Below are 17876 nucleotides of genomic sequence, written 5' to 3'. Positions count from 1 at the left end.
TTAGGAGTCAATTAATTTTCATTCCAAACAAAGAGAGCAAAGAATCTCTGATGAGTGGCCAGGAATAGCTATAGAGAAGCTAATAGCCAGTTAGGTCAAGTTTCAGCCTTCAGTAGTTTGGAGAGAGTTCCATTCTGAAGCCAGCGGCCATGCAATTTTACTCTGGCCTGTGCAGGCAGCCAAGAAACAAAAGGGGTCCTTTCCTTTTGGGCATCTTTGACCCAGCCTGTACACCTGCAGGGGCTCTGCAGGAGGCTCTATTCAATATTTACCCTCTACTTAGTCCTGCCCCGCTACACACACACATATGCACATCTTCCATATGGTGGCACTTGTTGAGGCAAGTAACTCTGGTCTGTAACATACTGGGCATGCACATAGGGTGTGTGCCATGGGAATCACCAAAACAAAAACAAAACATAGGAGGTTACAAAATGAGCAAATCACTAGGAATTTTCAAAGTAAATTTAAAAGTAATGAGGACCTAGAAGTCCCCATATGTGAAGTGGGAAGTTTGAAAGTTTCAGCCTTTTCTGAGCTTTCTGTGTACCCAAAAGAGGAGCTTATTTTGGAAGTGGAATAAGTATGATTTTTTTTCCCTCATCAACTCAAAAGTGGTTGAACTGATTTAGCACAAACTATAAAAAGACAAAAACCAAATGCGCCCTGGGACAAGATTTCTCTGTGAAATAGAATGGAAGCAACTAGAGGGGTAAAGCCATGAAAATACAGTGCCTTGAAATCACATTCCTCCAGATGATTTTTCAGACATCCAGTAGGGAGTCTTGAGACTGGGTTTGGGGTGTGACACTGTGAGTCACACAGGCAACTGATTCAAAATCAAGTACCCTATTCAATAAGAGTTTTTTGGCAGTTTCTAGGAATCTGAAATTATATTTCTAAACATTTTCATCTGGGCTAGGGATATGGCTCAGTGGTAGAGTGCTTGCCTGGCATGCATGAGGCCCTGGGTTCCATACCCAAAACTGCAAAAAAAAATCATCTCATTTATTTCATTTTATGTAAAGTTATCAACACTGCCAAGATTTCCACATCCATTTAACTAATGAAGTTAACCCTATATTAGCCCATTAAAGAGGGAAGTGGTTTCAAGTTGTTAAGAACAAAGACTTTGCAACTGGGGTGGCTGAGGAGGAGACTGTGGCAGAAGGACGCAAGTTGAAGGTCAGTCTGGGCAACTTAGCAAGACCCTGCCTCAAAATAAAAAGGGATGGGGATGTGGCTCACTGGTAGGGTGCCCTCGGTTCAGTCTCCACTAACACACACACGCACGCACACATACATATACACAAATATATAACACAATCCACAGACTTCAGGAGACAGAGATCTAGGTTCATACTAGCTAATTGAACTTGTTACTGAGACTCAACTTCATCTCCTATAAAACAAAGATAAACATACCATTGAAGGTTGTGATAAGGATTAAATAAGATGATGAACATGAAATATTTATAATAGTACTTGACCATGAACACCCCAAACTAATGGTCATAAGTGGGATAGCAGTGACAAAATTGAGGGTGGCCTGTGGATTTATTTTCATGTACTTTTCTACCACATCATCCAGATCAGAGTTTTCCAAAAAAGTGAAACTGTATTGTGACTAACAATAAGAAACACATTTTATGTGGTGCTTGAGTGTTCATACACACACAAAAAATCAAAGTTTCATGATATTTACCCTTACTGTGTGCAATGTCCTTTATTCCATTCCATTGTACTCTATCCATTTCATCTTTTCATTTTCTAAATGCTCATGGCAGCCCACTAAATATATTTCATTACTGCCTAATGGGTCATAGTCCACGGTTTGTAAAACACTTACCTAGATGAATCTGGAGAAGGCAATTAGCACTCTCAGAAGCCCAGAGAGCCATCTTCTTTTGAATTAACACCTCTGGCCAAGGTCTGAAGCCAAAAAAAATTCTCCTTTGAATTTTCTTCCCCATTAAAATTGCCCCTTAGAATAATGAATGACAGCTGCAAAGTGACTAGACATCAGTCTTCCTCACACTTTCACCCTTGGCATGGCTCCTAGATGATGACATTCTTTTCTAGACCCTTCTAGAAAGTCTGGCCAAGATGTGGGTTTGACCTGTGAACCTGATGTGTGTGTGTGTGTGTGTGTGTGTGTGTGTGTGTGTGTGTGTGTGTTTATGGGATTTGGACAAGAGGGGAAGGACTGCCAGTTTCTCAATTTTCCCCTCATGTCACCTACCTATCAAGTTTCTGCCAGAATGGAGGGGAATGCCCACTACCCTGGGTTGTAACACTTTCCTTTCCAAAGGATCCTCCTCTTCTGGACATGGCTGGGACAGTGAGAGAGGGCCAAACTACCAACAGTCAAGAGCTCTTTGTTCCACCTCCCTGGTTTGGTCCCTTCGCCTTGACAGAGACTTGGTCCAGTAAGATGATCTGACCACAGCTGGTCTCCTACACTTAGAACAAGTTGGAAGCAAGAGAACTTGGGGAAGGAATTTGGTTTCACTAAAAATAGCTGCAATATAGACCCTGTGACTTACCACTCCTCAGAACAGTCTGATATGAGCTGAACAGGGTCCACTGGCCCCTGAAATCACTCTGGACTATTTGCGTTTCCTGCCTGGAGCCCTTGAAGCCAGAAGGAGCTTAGAGAGTTGGGGGTATTTTGGCTCAGATGCAGACTCTTGCAAACCTCAGAAACGCATGGTGATGATATGACTAAGAAGCTTCCTATCCCCAGGAGTGCGTGACCATTGGCACTAATAACAACAGGGCCCTTTAAGCTTTTGGTCCATGGTGGGATATTGCTTGTTCCTCACTACCCGGCCCATTGTGTCTCCACTTCTAAGGTAGGTGAAACCAAATTCACTGGGGAAAATGCTATGGGAATTGGGATTCTCTTGGGTAACCGAGGCCAATGTTTCCTTGGCCTGGGGCAGGGAGACAAAAATCAGGACAGGACGCAGTCTACAAATAAAAAAATACGTCTTTGCTCCCAACACAGTCAAACTACAATAATATATGGGAATTATATTCCTTTCCTAACACCTTCCCACTTAAAAGCCAAGTCATTAGCCTGTAAGAAAGCACATCAAATGTTAAATTTAACCTTCTCTGCTTAGGTCTGCTTTATTTTAGCTGGGTGCTTTTTCTCTCCTGTCCCATTGCTCTGTGCATTTGAATTTGGCTCAGGGCATTGGTCATCTGTATTTATCTTTTTGACTATGCAGAAGTTGAGGGCAATACATAGCTGCCTAGAATGGATTCCTATAGTTCACATAGTCCCCATGAAAGAAGAATTCCAATACAAGTGCACTAAAGACTTGCTTGGATTACATTTCCTTCCTGAAATACCACTGTCAGGACTTACCTCTGATTCCTACCCCATTTACAGCAATGGTCCTTGGGGAAGGTGTTGGAATTAAAGGGGAACTGGAAAGTTCTGGGGGAGAGGTTAGTAACCCTCTGAGAAAAAAAAAAAAGAAGCAGGCTTGGCTGCTGGAATATTAAACACCAGCAAGTTCTTGCTCAGAGTTGGCTTTTGAGCATTATACTAAGCATACTACTATGCCAACATTGCAGCTTGCCAAACTCAGGTGTTTTCATGGAAATGAAGATATGCTTTAATAAGAGAAATGCTTTCCTTAAATGAAAATGACAATCTTAAAATATCACATGGCTTAAGGAAACAAACCTAACTCAGAATCATCCGTGTCTTTGCATTATTTTAGAAAAATGAATTAGACTGAAACTTACCCCCTTCCCACCCCTCCTTACTGTTTTTCCTTTCACTTATCTTCAAGATATAAATGTCCAAATAGCAATGATTTAAAATCTTAAACTACAAAAAAACACCTTGAAAGTCGTATGGTCTTTTCCTTATTTGAGTATAAGTTGTGATAAGCGTCTATCTAGTTTCTACCTAGAATGTTGCCTCAACTTTCCCTGGAACCTCCAAACGGTCACATGGTAGATTTTTCATGTTGAAGTCATGGCATCACATCCTGCCAGCATAACATCCTACTGATGCTTTCTTCTTTTCAACATCACTTTAAGGGTCATTCATTTTGCTGCAAAGCTAGATAAAACTTGAACATTTTGAATTATTTTCCTATGTTGCATCAGTGGACCATAGGGCATCACTAATACTACACACTCAAATGTGTTGTCACATTTATTGAAAGTTGTCAGGGGGTTTGCATTTAACCTGGGTGTGCATTTTATTGAAATACTCTAGAGAAAGTGATTTCCCTTTCTTTTGCTGAATGAGGAGATTTACTGGAGCTTGCCTCTAAATAGCATACTTGCCTAGTACTCTGAACAAATGACTCCAATAATAAAATCTCTGTGTACAAACAACTTTTCAGAAAAGCATTCATCAGCAAAGCAGTGGTTCCCAAACTCTGTGTCATGAACCAGTGACAGGCTGGCTACTTAGGAATCACCTAGAAAGATTGTTGAAAAATATAATTTCTGGACCACATCCCTCGAAATTCTGATTCAGAGGATTTGGGTTTGGTTTGGGTCCCCAGAACTTGGATTTGCAGCAAGTGATCCTGGTAATTCTGATGCATGACTTGGTTTGGGAAGCACTAAGCAAGTGAAGAGCCTCCTGTTTTTGTTTGGTTGTCTGTCTAAAATATTTTAATGATTTCCTTTTGCCTTCAGGATGAAGTCCAAACTCTAACTTGACATTCCCCAGGTCCTCCATGGTCTAACACTAACTACCTTTCCAATCTCATTCTTCATTATTCCTCTTTGCCACCTACAACACCCACAGTCAAATTGAATTGGCCACTGGCATCCATTTTACCTTCATGGTTGGAGACTTTACTCATGCTATTGCCTTCAGTTTCTGTGTCTTTCCTCACATCTCTGCACATCCAAATCTATCTGATTTCTTATGGTCTCTACTATAGTGTACATAAGAACAATACAGGGGACCTCTTTAAAATAACCAACTCCTGGATCTCACATGTGAGAATTCTTATTCGATAGGTCTGGAATATTTTTTTGGACTAGGGGTTTAACCCAGGGGTGCTTAACCACTGAGCCATATCCCCAGTCCTTTTTAAAATTTTTATTTTGAGGCAGTGTCTCGCTAGGTTTCTGAGGCTGGCTTCAAACTTGCGATCCTCCTGCCTTAGCCTCCTAAGATGCGGGGACTGCAGGTGTGCATCACTGTGCCTGGATATTAGGTCTAGAATTCTTAAGCACCTCAAGGGATCTGGTGTTGACCACATGTCCAGAAACATTGCATCTAGCTCAAATGCCATCTCTTTATAAAAAATTTCTGGAAATGTCTGCCTTTCCCTAATCAAACTCCCATAGCAGTTTGTTTGTAGCACTGTAATTTAACACTTCACTCTCTACCCTGTTTGAATTATTGTATGTTTTCAATTCCCACACTCAACAAACATTCATTAAGTGCCTAAATATAAAAGGCATAACTTTCCTTCAAGAACCCAAGCTCCATGGGAGAAGAGATCACTGCCTATTCATCTCTGTAAACACCATCCGCATGAGTGTGGAGTGTATCTCTGGGGGTAGTAAATTTAAAATCTCTTTGCCATAGATGGGAGGAGGATAGAATCTGCTACAAGGTGACATTTTATTTTCCCTAGTAGATGTGGACATGAGTGAGGCAGGTTATTTTTCTGTCTCTGTGTTTCATATCTGAGATTTGTGTACCAGAGTGGAATCTTAGAAGCCTTCTGTGTTTGGGAAATCTCAGAGCAAATTGATGACTGGATTCCAGAGAATCTCTTGGCTTAGTTAGGTAGGAAAGCACCTGGAATTTCTAAATACAGTAGTTATTCCATACGGGAGGGACAAGCACAATTGCCAAGAGGTACAGGGGAAGGGCAAGAGACAATGGGTGACTGGGATTTGGGTATGCTTCACTTGGGATGGGGTTCCCTTCATTGCAACACCTGGAGCCACAACTCCATCTCTATAATTGTTCATTGTTGAAAAACTGTGGCTCCTTAATTATTTTCAATTAAAGTATATAATATAAAATAATTATATAACAAATATATATAATAAATAATATAATTATAGAATATACACTAACCCATGTTATTATATGGACCAACTTGTTAACCATGTTATTGGTTTAGTATGTATTTCTACATTTCCATTATCATAGAATTATATTAAACATATAATATGCATGTTGTTTTATTATAAATTATTTTATGGAAATTATATCATCAGTCATACTTTTCTGTATCTTATTCTTCTTGTCTTTTACAAGCTATGTGGCCTTTAGATTCTTTGGGTTTTGTTTTCCTCATCTAGAAAATGAGGATGATAATAGTAACTATCTCATAGGATTGCTCTGAGGATTCAGTGAGTTAAAATATATAAAACACTTAAAACTGCCATATATGAATGGTTGCTACTATATTGCTACTATTATTCCCATTCAACAAAACCTGAAAATCATCTGCAGTCATTCAGTTTTACTCTTCTATTGGCTACAAAGCATTTTGTGATGTAAATGGAGAATAACTACTCCAACAATTCCACTTTTAGTGAATATTCATTTTGCTTCCAATTTTTAAATTTTTTTTTGCTACTCAAAGGCAATATAGCAATGACCACCTTTGACTATATCCCATATACATGCTCTTGTTTTTCTTACTCTGGAACAAATTCCTTACATAGCAGGGTCAAAGGGTGTATAAATATTGTTTTTAATTTTATTAAATGTTCCCATATTGATTTCTAGAAAGCATGCAACAAATTTCACCAGTAATCCCACCTTGTTACATCTTACTGCTCTTTTTAAATTTTGCCAGTCCTATGGATAAAGTGAGTCATCTCATTGTTACTTTAAGTTTCTCTAGTTTCTTCTCAGTCTGAGCATCTTTAGAAAAAAACTGTTGGCTATTTAATTTCCTTCTCTGTAAAGTGGTTCTTCAAATCTTTTGTCTGTTTCTAAAGCAAGTTGTTTTTCTTGTCAATTTGTAAGAGCTTGTTTTATATTATTGCTATGAACCCCTCATATGTTCCCTGGGTACAGTTATATTTCTGATTTCTTGTTTATTTAACAATTGTATCTAAAGTCAAATTTTTGAAAAATTGTATATTGTAAAATTTCTTTTATAATCTCTGGGTTTTGAGAATTACTTAAGAGGATCTCCCCATGCTAAGGTTGTGTATAGTTTCCTATTTTCTTGCAGGAATTCTATTATTTTTATATTTAAATTTGTCTTTACCCGGAAATTTAATTTATTTTAGGTGTAAAATGAAAGTCTAATTTGATTTCAAATTACTGGCCAGTCTCATCCATACTGTTCATTAAGAATCCATCTTTTCCCCCACTGAAATGAAATACCTCCTTTGTCAAGTATTAAATGCGTATATATGGGATTTTATTCTGCACCATTTATTTCATTTCTTTAATTTATTTATCTATTATTCCTGTGCCACTACCGTCTTTTGATTTGATTACAGTGACTTTAGAATGATTTTTTAATATCAGGATGAGATATTTCTCTCTACCTCTGCGTGTGTGTATGCAGCTCTCTGTCTCGTTTTGCATGGCTATTCTAGGGCATTTATTCTTGCATATAAAGATTAATAATATGTTACATTACCAGGCACAGTGGCACACACTTGTAATTCCAATGACTTTTCAGGATGAGGCAGGAGAATCGCAAATTTGAGGCCAGTCTCAGAAATTTAGCAAGACCCTGTCTCAAAATACAAAATACAAAATAAAAAGGACTGGGATCATAGCTCAGTCATAAAGCACCCCTGGGTTCAATCCTTAGTACCAAAAAAAAAGTTGGGGCAAAATAGAGCATATTACATAAATCTCCTATCTTCCCCCTGAAAAATCATATTTAAATTGGAATTTTAAAACATAATATTGACCTTGGTAGAATTGAGGTTTTATGATGCCTTGTCTTATGATTCATTCAATCTTTTGGGAGGGATTGTTTTACCTCCTTCATAATGGTATCACAATTTTCTTCATATTGGTCTGATGTTTTTCTTGTTAAATCTGGACCTGTATATAATACATATACATATTTTTGCTATGTGAATATAATTTTTAAAATTTTCATTTCTTGGTGTTTATTGCTTGACTAGAGAGATATTATTTGTTTTGTTTAGTAACCTTATATTTCTTCCCTCTACCAAATTCTCTGAATATGTCTCACAGATTTTATGAGAATGTTTTGGTTTTCTAACTGTACAAACATAACATCAGCAGACAAGGAAATAGATATCTTTTCTGATATTTGTATTAGTTCATATTCGAATCTTTTTATTAGATAGTACCTCCAAGGCAATGTTGAATAATAACAGGGATAAGAGGTATCCTTGTCTGGTTCTGAATTTTATTTAAACAGGTCAGTGCTTTGCCATTTGGGATTATATTTGGCATCCATTTTTGGTAAACAGTATGTACTATTTTAAGAGATTTCCTTTTAATCCTATTTAACTTAGAAATGTGTTGGGACTGCAGCTGAATTTTATCAAATAACTTTTAAGTCTTTATTGATATCATCATTCATACGGTCTTCCTCTTTATTGATGTCATGAATTATGTTGATAGATTTTCTGATATCAAACCTCCTTTGCATTTCCAAATTTAATCCTATATGTGGGTTAGTAATTTCTGTGAAATGAACCAGTCAAAGCATCAGTGGCTGAAAAAGCAACAATCATTTGTTACTGCCGATGTGTCTTTAGGTTAACTGGGGTCTGGCTGATCTACTCTGGTCTGAGCTAAGTGACTGTGATTGTCACTATAGGTCTGTTGGGCTGCTTTGCTTCAGGTTGTGGTAGCTGGCACCACTTTGCCTCAGGTAACTCTCATCCCCCTGCTAGGGCAAGCAGGCTAGCCAGGCTAGTCTCAAGGTGACTGCAGAGACACAAGAAGGAAGGAGCAAATGCACAAAGCCTCTTAAGACCCAGACTGGGAAGTGGCACACTTCCATTTGTTACCAGTTACTTGGCTGATCCCCAAACTAAGGGACAGGGAAATAAATGCCATTAAAACAATTCTTGAACACAGGAGGAGTGAAAAACAGAAATCCATACTATAATATACCATATCCTAATTGGTTATAAAATTTTACATTCTTGAAAAATGACTGAGTTATATAGATAATGTTTTATTCAAAATGTCAGCATGTATATCCAGAAAAAGAGTGTCTATAGATTTCTTCATTTGTAGCATCCTTGATATGTTTGGAAATTAAACTTAGGTTGACCTTCTAAACAGAACTAAGGGCTTTGGGGCTGGGGTTGTGGTTCAGTGGTAGAGCGCTTGCCTAGCATGTGTGAGGCACTGGGTTCCATTCTCAGCACCACATATGAATAAATGAATACAATAAAGGTTCATCAAAAAGGATTAAGGGCCTTTCCTCCTTCTTTCTTATGACCTAGAAGAGTTTAAATGACATTGAAATTCTTGATTTAAAAAAATATTTACTGGTGAATTAAAACCAATGAACCTCTCTGATATGATGACTGGTTCAATGACAAATATTTATTCATTATTTCATTTTCTTATTTCATAAGCAGTCTATTCAATTTTTCTACTTCTTTTTGTGTTAATTTGGGTTTCTAAAAGATGCTTCTTTTTCTTAAGATTTTCAACTATGTTGCCATAGAGCTTAATGTAGTATCTTTTATAATTATTTAAATCTTTTCTTTATCCAATCCATGATTATGTCTCCTTTTATATTTCAAGTCTTATAAATATTTATTTTCTTTTCCTTAGTTGGGCTGCAAGAGGTTATCTGTCTCATTGGTTTTCTCAAAGAACAATTTTTGGCTATTTTATTAATTCCAGCTTTTTTGTTGGTTATCCTCTTTCCTAATTCTTTTTAGTTTAATTTGCAATTCTTTTTAAATATTTTAAGGTGAACGCCAAGTTCATTTGTCTTCCTATCTTTTGTTCATTAATGCTGAAGTCACTAAGAATATGATTTTTTTTTCTGAATATAGCATTCTGTGTGTCATGTATATTTTGGAGTAAAGTATTCCTTTTTAATTGCTTTCTAGATAGCTTATAATTTCACTTTTCACCCACTAGTGTTCTAGGAGTGTATTTCTTAAATTCCAGTTATTTTTTGCATATTTTAAGTTATTTACTTAAATTTTATAGCTATTATGCTCAGAAAAGCTCTTTTCTATTTTTAAAATTACTATACTGCTTCTGTTTCCTCTTTTTCCTTCTAGAAGACTTGTTACTCTTCAGGATCTATCCTCCAAGTCACTTATCTCTTCTGTCATGACTTCTCTATTGTGGTACATTTGACTTTGTTCTCAGGAATTCTTCCACTTCATCTTCCAGGTCACTATTTGGGGTCTCACCATGATCATCCTCTTCTTTAATTTACCTACTGATTTGTTGATTTGGGAAATTGTGTTTTGACAGTTCCCCCAAATCTATTTTTGTGCTGTACTTGAATCTTCACATATGCTCCTAAGTCATTGTTGTTGGTTTTCAAGTTGTCATCTGTTTCTCCCACTGGTTTATTTCTTTAGGCTGCTTAAGCAGCACTTCCTCTTTGCTGGTTATTGGACTCACAGAGGAGGTTATAAAGTATTTTGTTGTAAGGCCATTGTGTTCAGCTCATGGTCAAAGGGGAGTTCCCCAAGTGGTAGTAGATCTTGAAGTGTTAGAAAAATAAGTACCTGAAAGAAGCTACCCTCTCTACAGGGATATATTATCCCTATCTATACTTCAGTTTATTCCTTCATGGCCTCTTTTTTTATTTGTTCTAATTAGTTATATATGACAGTAGAATGCATTTTGACACATCATGTATAAATGGAGTATAACCGCTCATTTTTCTGGTTGTATAAGATTTAGAGTTACACAGGTCGTGTAGTCATATATGTGCCTAGGATAATAATGTCTGACTCATTCTACTATCATTCCTAACCCAAACCCCTCCCCTCCCGTCAGTCCCCTCTGTCTAATTCAAATTACCTCTATTCTTCCCCCCTCCTTATTGTGAATTAGCATCTGCATATCAGAAAAAACATTCAGCCTTTGGTCTCTTGAAGGCTTAGGAAACCAGGAATATAGGTCTGATATCACTTTCCCTGTCTCCTGGTCTCCTTGTGCTAGGTTTTTGTAGTACTAGATGCAGGATTTGTTTGGCATTCAAGGAAGAAAGAATGAAAATATTTCTTCGTGCTGAGACTCTCACAACATCCAGGACTTCATTCACATTAATTTCATCTCCATAGGCTTCAATAACTATTTGACTGAGAAGAAGCAGGTAGCCTGGAGTTGGGAATGGGAAACTATCTATGCCCTTGTCACCATCCTCTCAGAGACTTCTGTGGTTTCTAGAGAAAAATAAAAAGGGCCTTTACATGACTAGAATTTAGTTACATCACTTCCAAGATAGTCACTTTATAATAACACAGGGCAGGAGGTAAGACTCAGGGTAGGTACCTGTCTTAGTCTAGGGACAGCCATGGAAATAGAACCACTAATACACTGCAATGCTAAGGGATTTAATATACTTAAAACCTCAGTTCTTACAAAGTGGGGGAAGATAGAGTGAAGATCCAGAAGGATCATACTGGAGAATCACATAAATGTTTCTAATGGCATCAACTTGAAGCATTGAAACAAGTGAGGAAATCAAAACCCACAGTAATTCTGAAAAATTTCCAGTACTAACTGCATAAGACTACCAAAAAGGAGGAACTCTCCGTGAAGTCACACTGACTCTTACAGCCTCCTGAGAACAGTGACTTCTGTTTCACTTCCACTTTCAGTCTTAAGTTTCTCTGGATGGAAAACTCTAACCTACAATCATACAGGGAAGAGGATTCTGGGAAAACTAGACTCCAGCCTTAATCAGAATTGGCAGTGGTAGACGAGTTGGCAACAGTGTGATGGATCAAGTCACTCTGACCAAATGCCATTTTGTGCCAGCACAGTATCCCAGTAGGAAGAACAAAGAAGAACAGTGTAGGATTGTGGATGTGGCTCAGGAAGCCTCTAGAGATGATTCCTCTGCTCTTAGTCACAGTGCCATATCTTGAATGGCATATTTCAATGTGTCAGAAGTGTCTTCCCTACTAACACTAAATCCAGAGTATCACTCACTATTCATGTCTTTTCTTAGCTCATTTCATTATTTGTAAATCAAGAAAACAATATCTAACATTTAAAACAATTCAAGGGTGAAATGACAGTTTATACAAAACACCATATATTAATTGCCTCCTTTGTTTTAGTCATTAGCCTTGCTGCCTTGCAATGATTCTGGTGTATGCCTACAATAAGTAAGCAAGATGCTGCTGTTGCTTCTTTCATTCCATATTAAGTGAGAACACTCAAAGCAGCTCCTCTTTTGCTGTCCTTACAGCAGTGAGGCAAATCCCCTGTCAACAATCTTATGCTGTCTCCAAAAGCAAACAACAGTAAGTCTTTACCTTGTAGGCTAATTGATATAGAAAGGAAAGAGCCTTTTACATACATATATATATATATATATATATATATATATATGGAATATAGGGAAAATATATTAAGAAACATTCTTGCTAAGCCTTAGTAGTAGGAGAATGAATGAGAACATGAAATGGAAAATAGTACCAGAGGTTACCCTGGGAAAAGTAGAATGGGGAAGAATAAAGAACCCCAGAAGTGGGAAAATGAGAAGAGTACATGAGTATGGAGGTCTCTTAGAGAAGACCAAAATTAGCCATGCAGGGCAGATACAGTTATGACAACAGTGTAATGGGTAAAGTCACTCTGAACATGTGCCAGGCACATACCCATTCTGTGTATGAAAAAAAATCACACTTCTATGGTTTGGATGTGTCCCCTAAAAGCCCATGTGTTAAAGGTTTGGTTGCAAATCTGTGTGCTATTTAGAGGTCATGGAAACTTTAAAAAGATGGGGCCCAGAGGGAATAAATTAAGTCACTGGGAATGTGCCATCAAAGGGTATATTGGTTCTCTAGCTCATTCCTCACTCTGTTTCATTTCCTGGTCATCATGAGATAAATAGCTTTCTCTACTACATGCTCCCACCAAGATGTAATGCCTCACCACAGGCCCCAAAGCAATAGGGCAACTGACCACAGACTGAAACTGCCAAACCTGTGAGCAAAGTAAACCTCTCCTCCTTAAAAGTTGATTATCTCCGTTATTTTGTTATAGTAACAGAAATCTGACTAACACACCTGCTGACTGGGTTACAGTTTCAAGTAAAGTACAGATATAAATGAGGGGGGGGGTATTAAAAATGGTGGAATGAGACAGAAACCATTACCCTATGTACATGTATAATTACGCGAATGGTATAAATCTACATTCTGCACAACCATAGAAATGAAATGATGTACCCCATTTGTGTACAGTGAATCAAAATTGAGTCTGTAAAAATAACAATAAAAATTTAAAAAATTAAATAAAAAAGAAATCAAAGAATATATATATATATATATTTATATATATATATAAAGAAAAGTCCAGATACAAGTATTTCATCATTAGAAACCCAACCTGCTATTTCTTGACCATCTGCTTCTAGCTCCTCTTTCCCTAAAATGTAACAGCTGTAAAGAGTACCAGCTGTGTATCAGGGCTCTGCATCAGGCATAAGTCCAGGTCCCATCCCTTGGTACTATAAAAAAGACTCCAAGAAACTACCTAAGAAAACAGAGGAGTTAGCAGCAAAAGGGATGGGCAATACAGTGAATATTACTTAAACCATCAGAGGACGGTAAGGGTTTCCAGAATCTCTCTTTACCAAAAGCAATAATACAGGACAGGAAAGAAACAGGGAGGAGGTGTCACAGTTTGAGATTTCTGAAAGGAGATGTTTGTGGTGGAAGATGTTCCTTAGGGATCAAGAACTGCAAAAGGAAGGGTGCAAAGTCAGGGCCAGGCAAAAGGAGAAGTTGAACTCTGAAGCAGAGCCAACAAAGCCTCAGCCAACCAGGAATGGAACTCTGGAGCCTGTCAGTGTGCTGTGTTGATCTGAAATGGCTAGTCCTCACTCAATTATTGAATGCAAATTGCCACAGGAAGGGCATGATCTCAGGTGAAACAGTTCTGCAGCTGAAGCAGACCCTGACAGAGCTAACAGCTGGAGGATGTCCTGTCCTTACAACTGAGCAGCAAGTCTTTCCTGGAGGGGAATATCTGGATAACATGCCTGGATTTGGCTGCCATAAGCTAAGAAGAGTTCCTTCACCATACTCTTCTGCCAGGATGTTCTGCTTCACCTCTGGCCCAGAGCAATGGAGTCAGTGGACCATTGACTGAACCATGAGCCCAAAATAAAGTTTTCCTTCTCTAAGTTGTTCTTGTCAGGTATTCTGGTCATAGTGATGAAAAACTGACTAGAACAGAAATTGATACCAAGAAGATAGGTTGTTGCTGTGACAATACCTGATCATGCAGTTCAGAAGCTTTTGGAATCAGTTTATGGAAGGAGTTTGGAAAAACTTGAAGATGCAGGCTGAATAAGACTCAGAATGTTTTAAGCAGAGCTTAATGGGTGATTCTGATGACAACTCAGAAGACTAGAATGTTAATAGTAATATGGACAGTAAAGGCTGTGCTCATGAGGTTTCAGAGGGAAATTACTGGGAATTGGACTAGAGGCCATTTATGTTACATTCTGGCAAAGAAGTTGTCTATATTTTGTCTATGTCCTGAGACTTTCTGTGATGCTGAATTTAAAGACAATTATCTGGCAGAGGAAATTTGAAGATTGCACACATTCAAGTGTTGGTATAGGTATTGATGACAGCTTTTAGGCAGGTTTACTGTGAGAATCAGGAGCAGAATGCAGAGAATAAAGATTTTAAAAACTTGTAGTTTGGCCACAGAAGTACATGTAAAATTGGGGCCAAGAAAGTTGTGGTTGTTAAAGAGATTACAGTCACTAAAGAGTAGTTAAATTACTTTGCACAGAGAGAGTAGGAAAAATATATTGAGGGCATCCCAGGTGTCAGCAAGACCTCATCCACGGAAGGCTCAATGGTATAAATGTGAAAGTTTATTTCAGACCATGGGGGTGCACTACTCACACAGGAGTGACTAGGACATTGTTTCCTCAGGATCTGTTTCACTGTGCTTAGCCACCCAGGCACTCAGAGGCCACTGCAGCTCAAGTTGGTTATGGCAAGGGGCCCATGGTACATGTTGAATGGCAACAGTTCTTGTGGGATGGCAGGAGTGAGTTTCAGGTCAAGCAATTACAACATGGTGGAGGTGTGTGTGTGTGTGTGTGTGTGTGTGTATGTGTGTAGAAGAGATTATATAATGAAACGGGCAGTCATAAAAGAGATTGGCATCTCAAAACCCATTCCAAGGTAGGGTATATCCATAGTGACCTAGGCCCCACCTCCCAATGGTTCCAACACCTTCCAACAACACCCTCCTATGGATCAAGTCTATAATCATAATGGACACTTGGGGGATACTCTGACTATACCCAAACCATAGCAGCAACTAAAAACAACTATCTAATTTTGACCACATTTTTTGGGCTGGGAATTTGAGCAGGGCTCCACTGAATAATTCTCCATGGAGGGATCTCTTATCAAGTTGCAGTCAAGTGTCAGCTGAGGTGAAGTCATCTGATTGTTTGATTGGATTGACTGTCCAAGATGGCTCTCTTGCCTGGATGGCAAGGATGCTGGCTATAGTTTGGGAGCTCAGCTAAAACTGTCAACTGGAAAACCTAAATGTGAACTCTCTAGTATGGTGGTCTCAGGGTGAGCAAACCATACATAGCAGCAGGCTTTCCCCAGGACCCCTAAGAGAGTCAGGCAAAAGCCATATGGCCTTCTCTAACCAAAATGAACAGAGCATCAATTTCACCATATACTGTAGGCTGAAAGAGTTACAAGCCCAGACAGGACCAAGGGGAGAGGACATAGTGCTATATCTCAATGGGAATATTTAAAACTGACACAGTGTCCATCTTTGTAGATTATCTTCCCTAGTTCTTATGTTACAGTAACCTGCCAACTCACCTAAGGTTCTGACAGAAAGCAGCCTTAAATCATCATGTAGATAAACACTGCAGGGTTTGAATCAGAAATGAATACCAGTCATAGCTCTAACATTTGGATCTGAAGGTTCAATCAAATTATTGAAACATAAGCTTAAAAATTAACGTGATTTTCAACTCCTAGATCTTGGCCCATGGGCTTTTCTTTTCTCAGGTAGCTTGACTGGAAGTGTAGCTTCTGCCAGGCTGCCTCCTTCTGAACCAGCTTTCTGCTATGCCATGTTTTCACGAACGAAAAACATGATTTTTCCAGTTAGAAGCAGTCTTATTAGTAAAACGTCTAATTTGGCGGTACCTGATGGCAATGTCTCCACACTCAGGCAGTCCAACACTTCCAGGAACAGCCCTAAGTGTATGTGTCCTTTATGGGCCACTCACCCTGACCTTACCTTCTACTTCAGACAGGGAAGTATGTGGCCTCTTGCTCAAAATCACTGCTCAGAGCTGCTGGAGGCAGAGCAAACCTGGAATCCAGAGGCTGGTGTCTTGAGGTCTTAGGAGACTGTCATGAAACGGACACCAGGCCAGGTGTGATGGCACACATCTATAATCCCAGTGACTTGAGAGGCTGAGGCAGGAGGATCACAAACCCAAGACCAGACTCAGCAACTTAGTGAGGCCCTGAGCAACTTAAGTGAGACCCTGTCTGAAAAAATAAAAAGGACTAGGGATGTGGTTCAGTGGTTAAGTACCCCTGGGTTCAACCCCTAGTACCAAATAATAATAAATAATAATAATAATAAGAAGAAGAAGAAGAAGAAGAAGAAGAAGGATAAGAAGAAGAAATGAAACACACATCAGGGAAATGATAGGCCAAGAGGACCTTTTTCACTTTTATTAATAAAGACTCAAGCTTCTGCCTCTTACTCCAGAAAAAATTCATTCTCTTTAGAGACCTGGCCATTCCACATTTTGTTTTAGCATATTTAATTCCAGGGTAAATTGACTATATGAGATAGTTCCTGTGCCAAATGCTTTGTTGGGTCTATGGACTTCTTGCTCATAGAAGGAGCAGACAGGTTAGGACACATTTTACCATGGGGACAAGGCAGAGAAAAGTGAAAGTGAATTGACCAGATAGTGAAAATTGCTAGGCTAAAATCTGGGGGCACTTCCACCCCAGTGGGAAAAGGAAGATGGATCTGTGTGGGGAGGAGCAAGTACTACAATATATATAAGGGCTTCACTGAGATGCTTCCAAATTGAAGCCCTTTAGTGTTGGGGAAGAGACCACCCTCTGAACTCCATAGATGTCAGGTCCTCTTCCATATGACCATTCTACATTACCAAGTAGTTTGAGAGCTGCACTCTGGAGCATACGTTTTACTGAACCAGTGTTAGCAACACTCTGCTAACATTAGACATCTCATGGGACTTTGAAGAGGAGAAGGCCACTGTTTCTTTCATAAAACAGGCTGCCTGTGACCTTCCTAGAGGGGCTTTGGAAGTTTTATTTAGATATGATTACTTGTCCTGCACATGAATAGTCCGAATCCTTGGTCTCTGTCATGAATGGCCTTATGATGTCATTGATTTGCATCCATATGAACACACATCATTATAGGGTCTTTGTATGAAGTGTCTGTTCCATTTATGTTCTGGTGTTTATTTTTCAAGGTGGTTTACAAGCAAAGAAACACACTTTGTTTTCCTGGTTTATATTCATGGACAGGCAGACTCCACTTGTGTTCCTAAGCAGACATCTCAACTCTCCTCAGTAATATTAACTAACCTAGGCTTAGCCATAGATTGACTATTAGTGTTCTTTAAAGAACAGAATGATATCTGGCTTCCAGCTGGAAGTTATCATTGTTAAAGATGCCATTGATTATACAG

The 17876-nt window shown here is 38.7% G+C and overlaps 1 protein-coding gene across 1 annotated transcript in view; it reads left to right on the top strand.

The window, feature by feature from the left end:
- Window positions 1-2576: 2576 nt before the first annotated feature.
- Window positions 2577-17876, top strand: part of Fgf13 (fibroblast growth factor 13) — a 510261-nt gene continuing 494961 nt past the window's right edge. Inside the window, exon 1 of the mRNA XM_047536986.1 lies at window positions 2577-2855. The gene's annotated coding sequence lies outside the window, so the exon portion shown is untranslated. The remainder of the gene's footprint in view (window positions 2856-17876) is intronic.

This window comes from Sciurus carolinensis, chromosome X (assembly GCF_902686445.1).
Source record: "Sciurus carolinensis chromosome X, mSciCar1.2, whole genome shotgun sequence".
Classification (NCBI taxonomy): Eukaryota; Metazoa; Chordata; class Mammalia; order Rodentia; family Sciuridae; genus Sciurus; species Sciurus carolinensis.
Note: the sequence above shows the minus strand (reverse complement) of the source record. Positions and strands in the feature narration are given on the sequence as shown.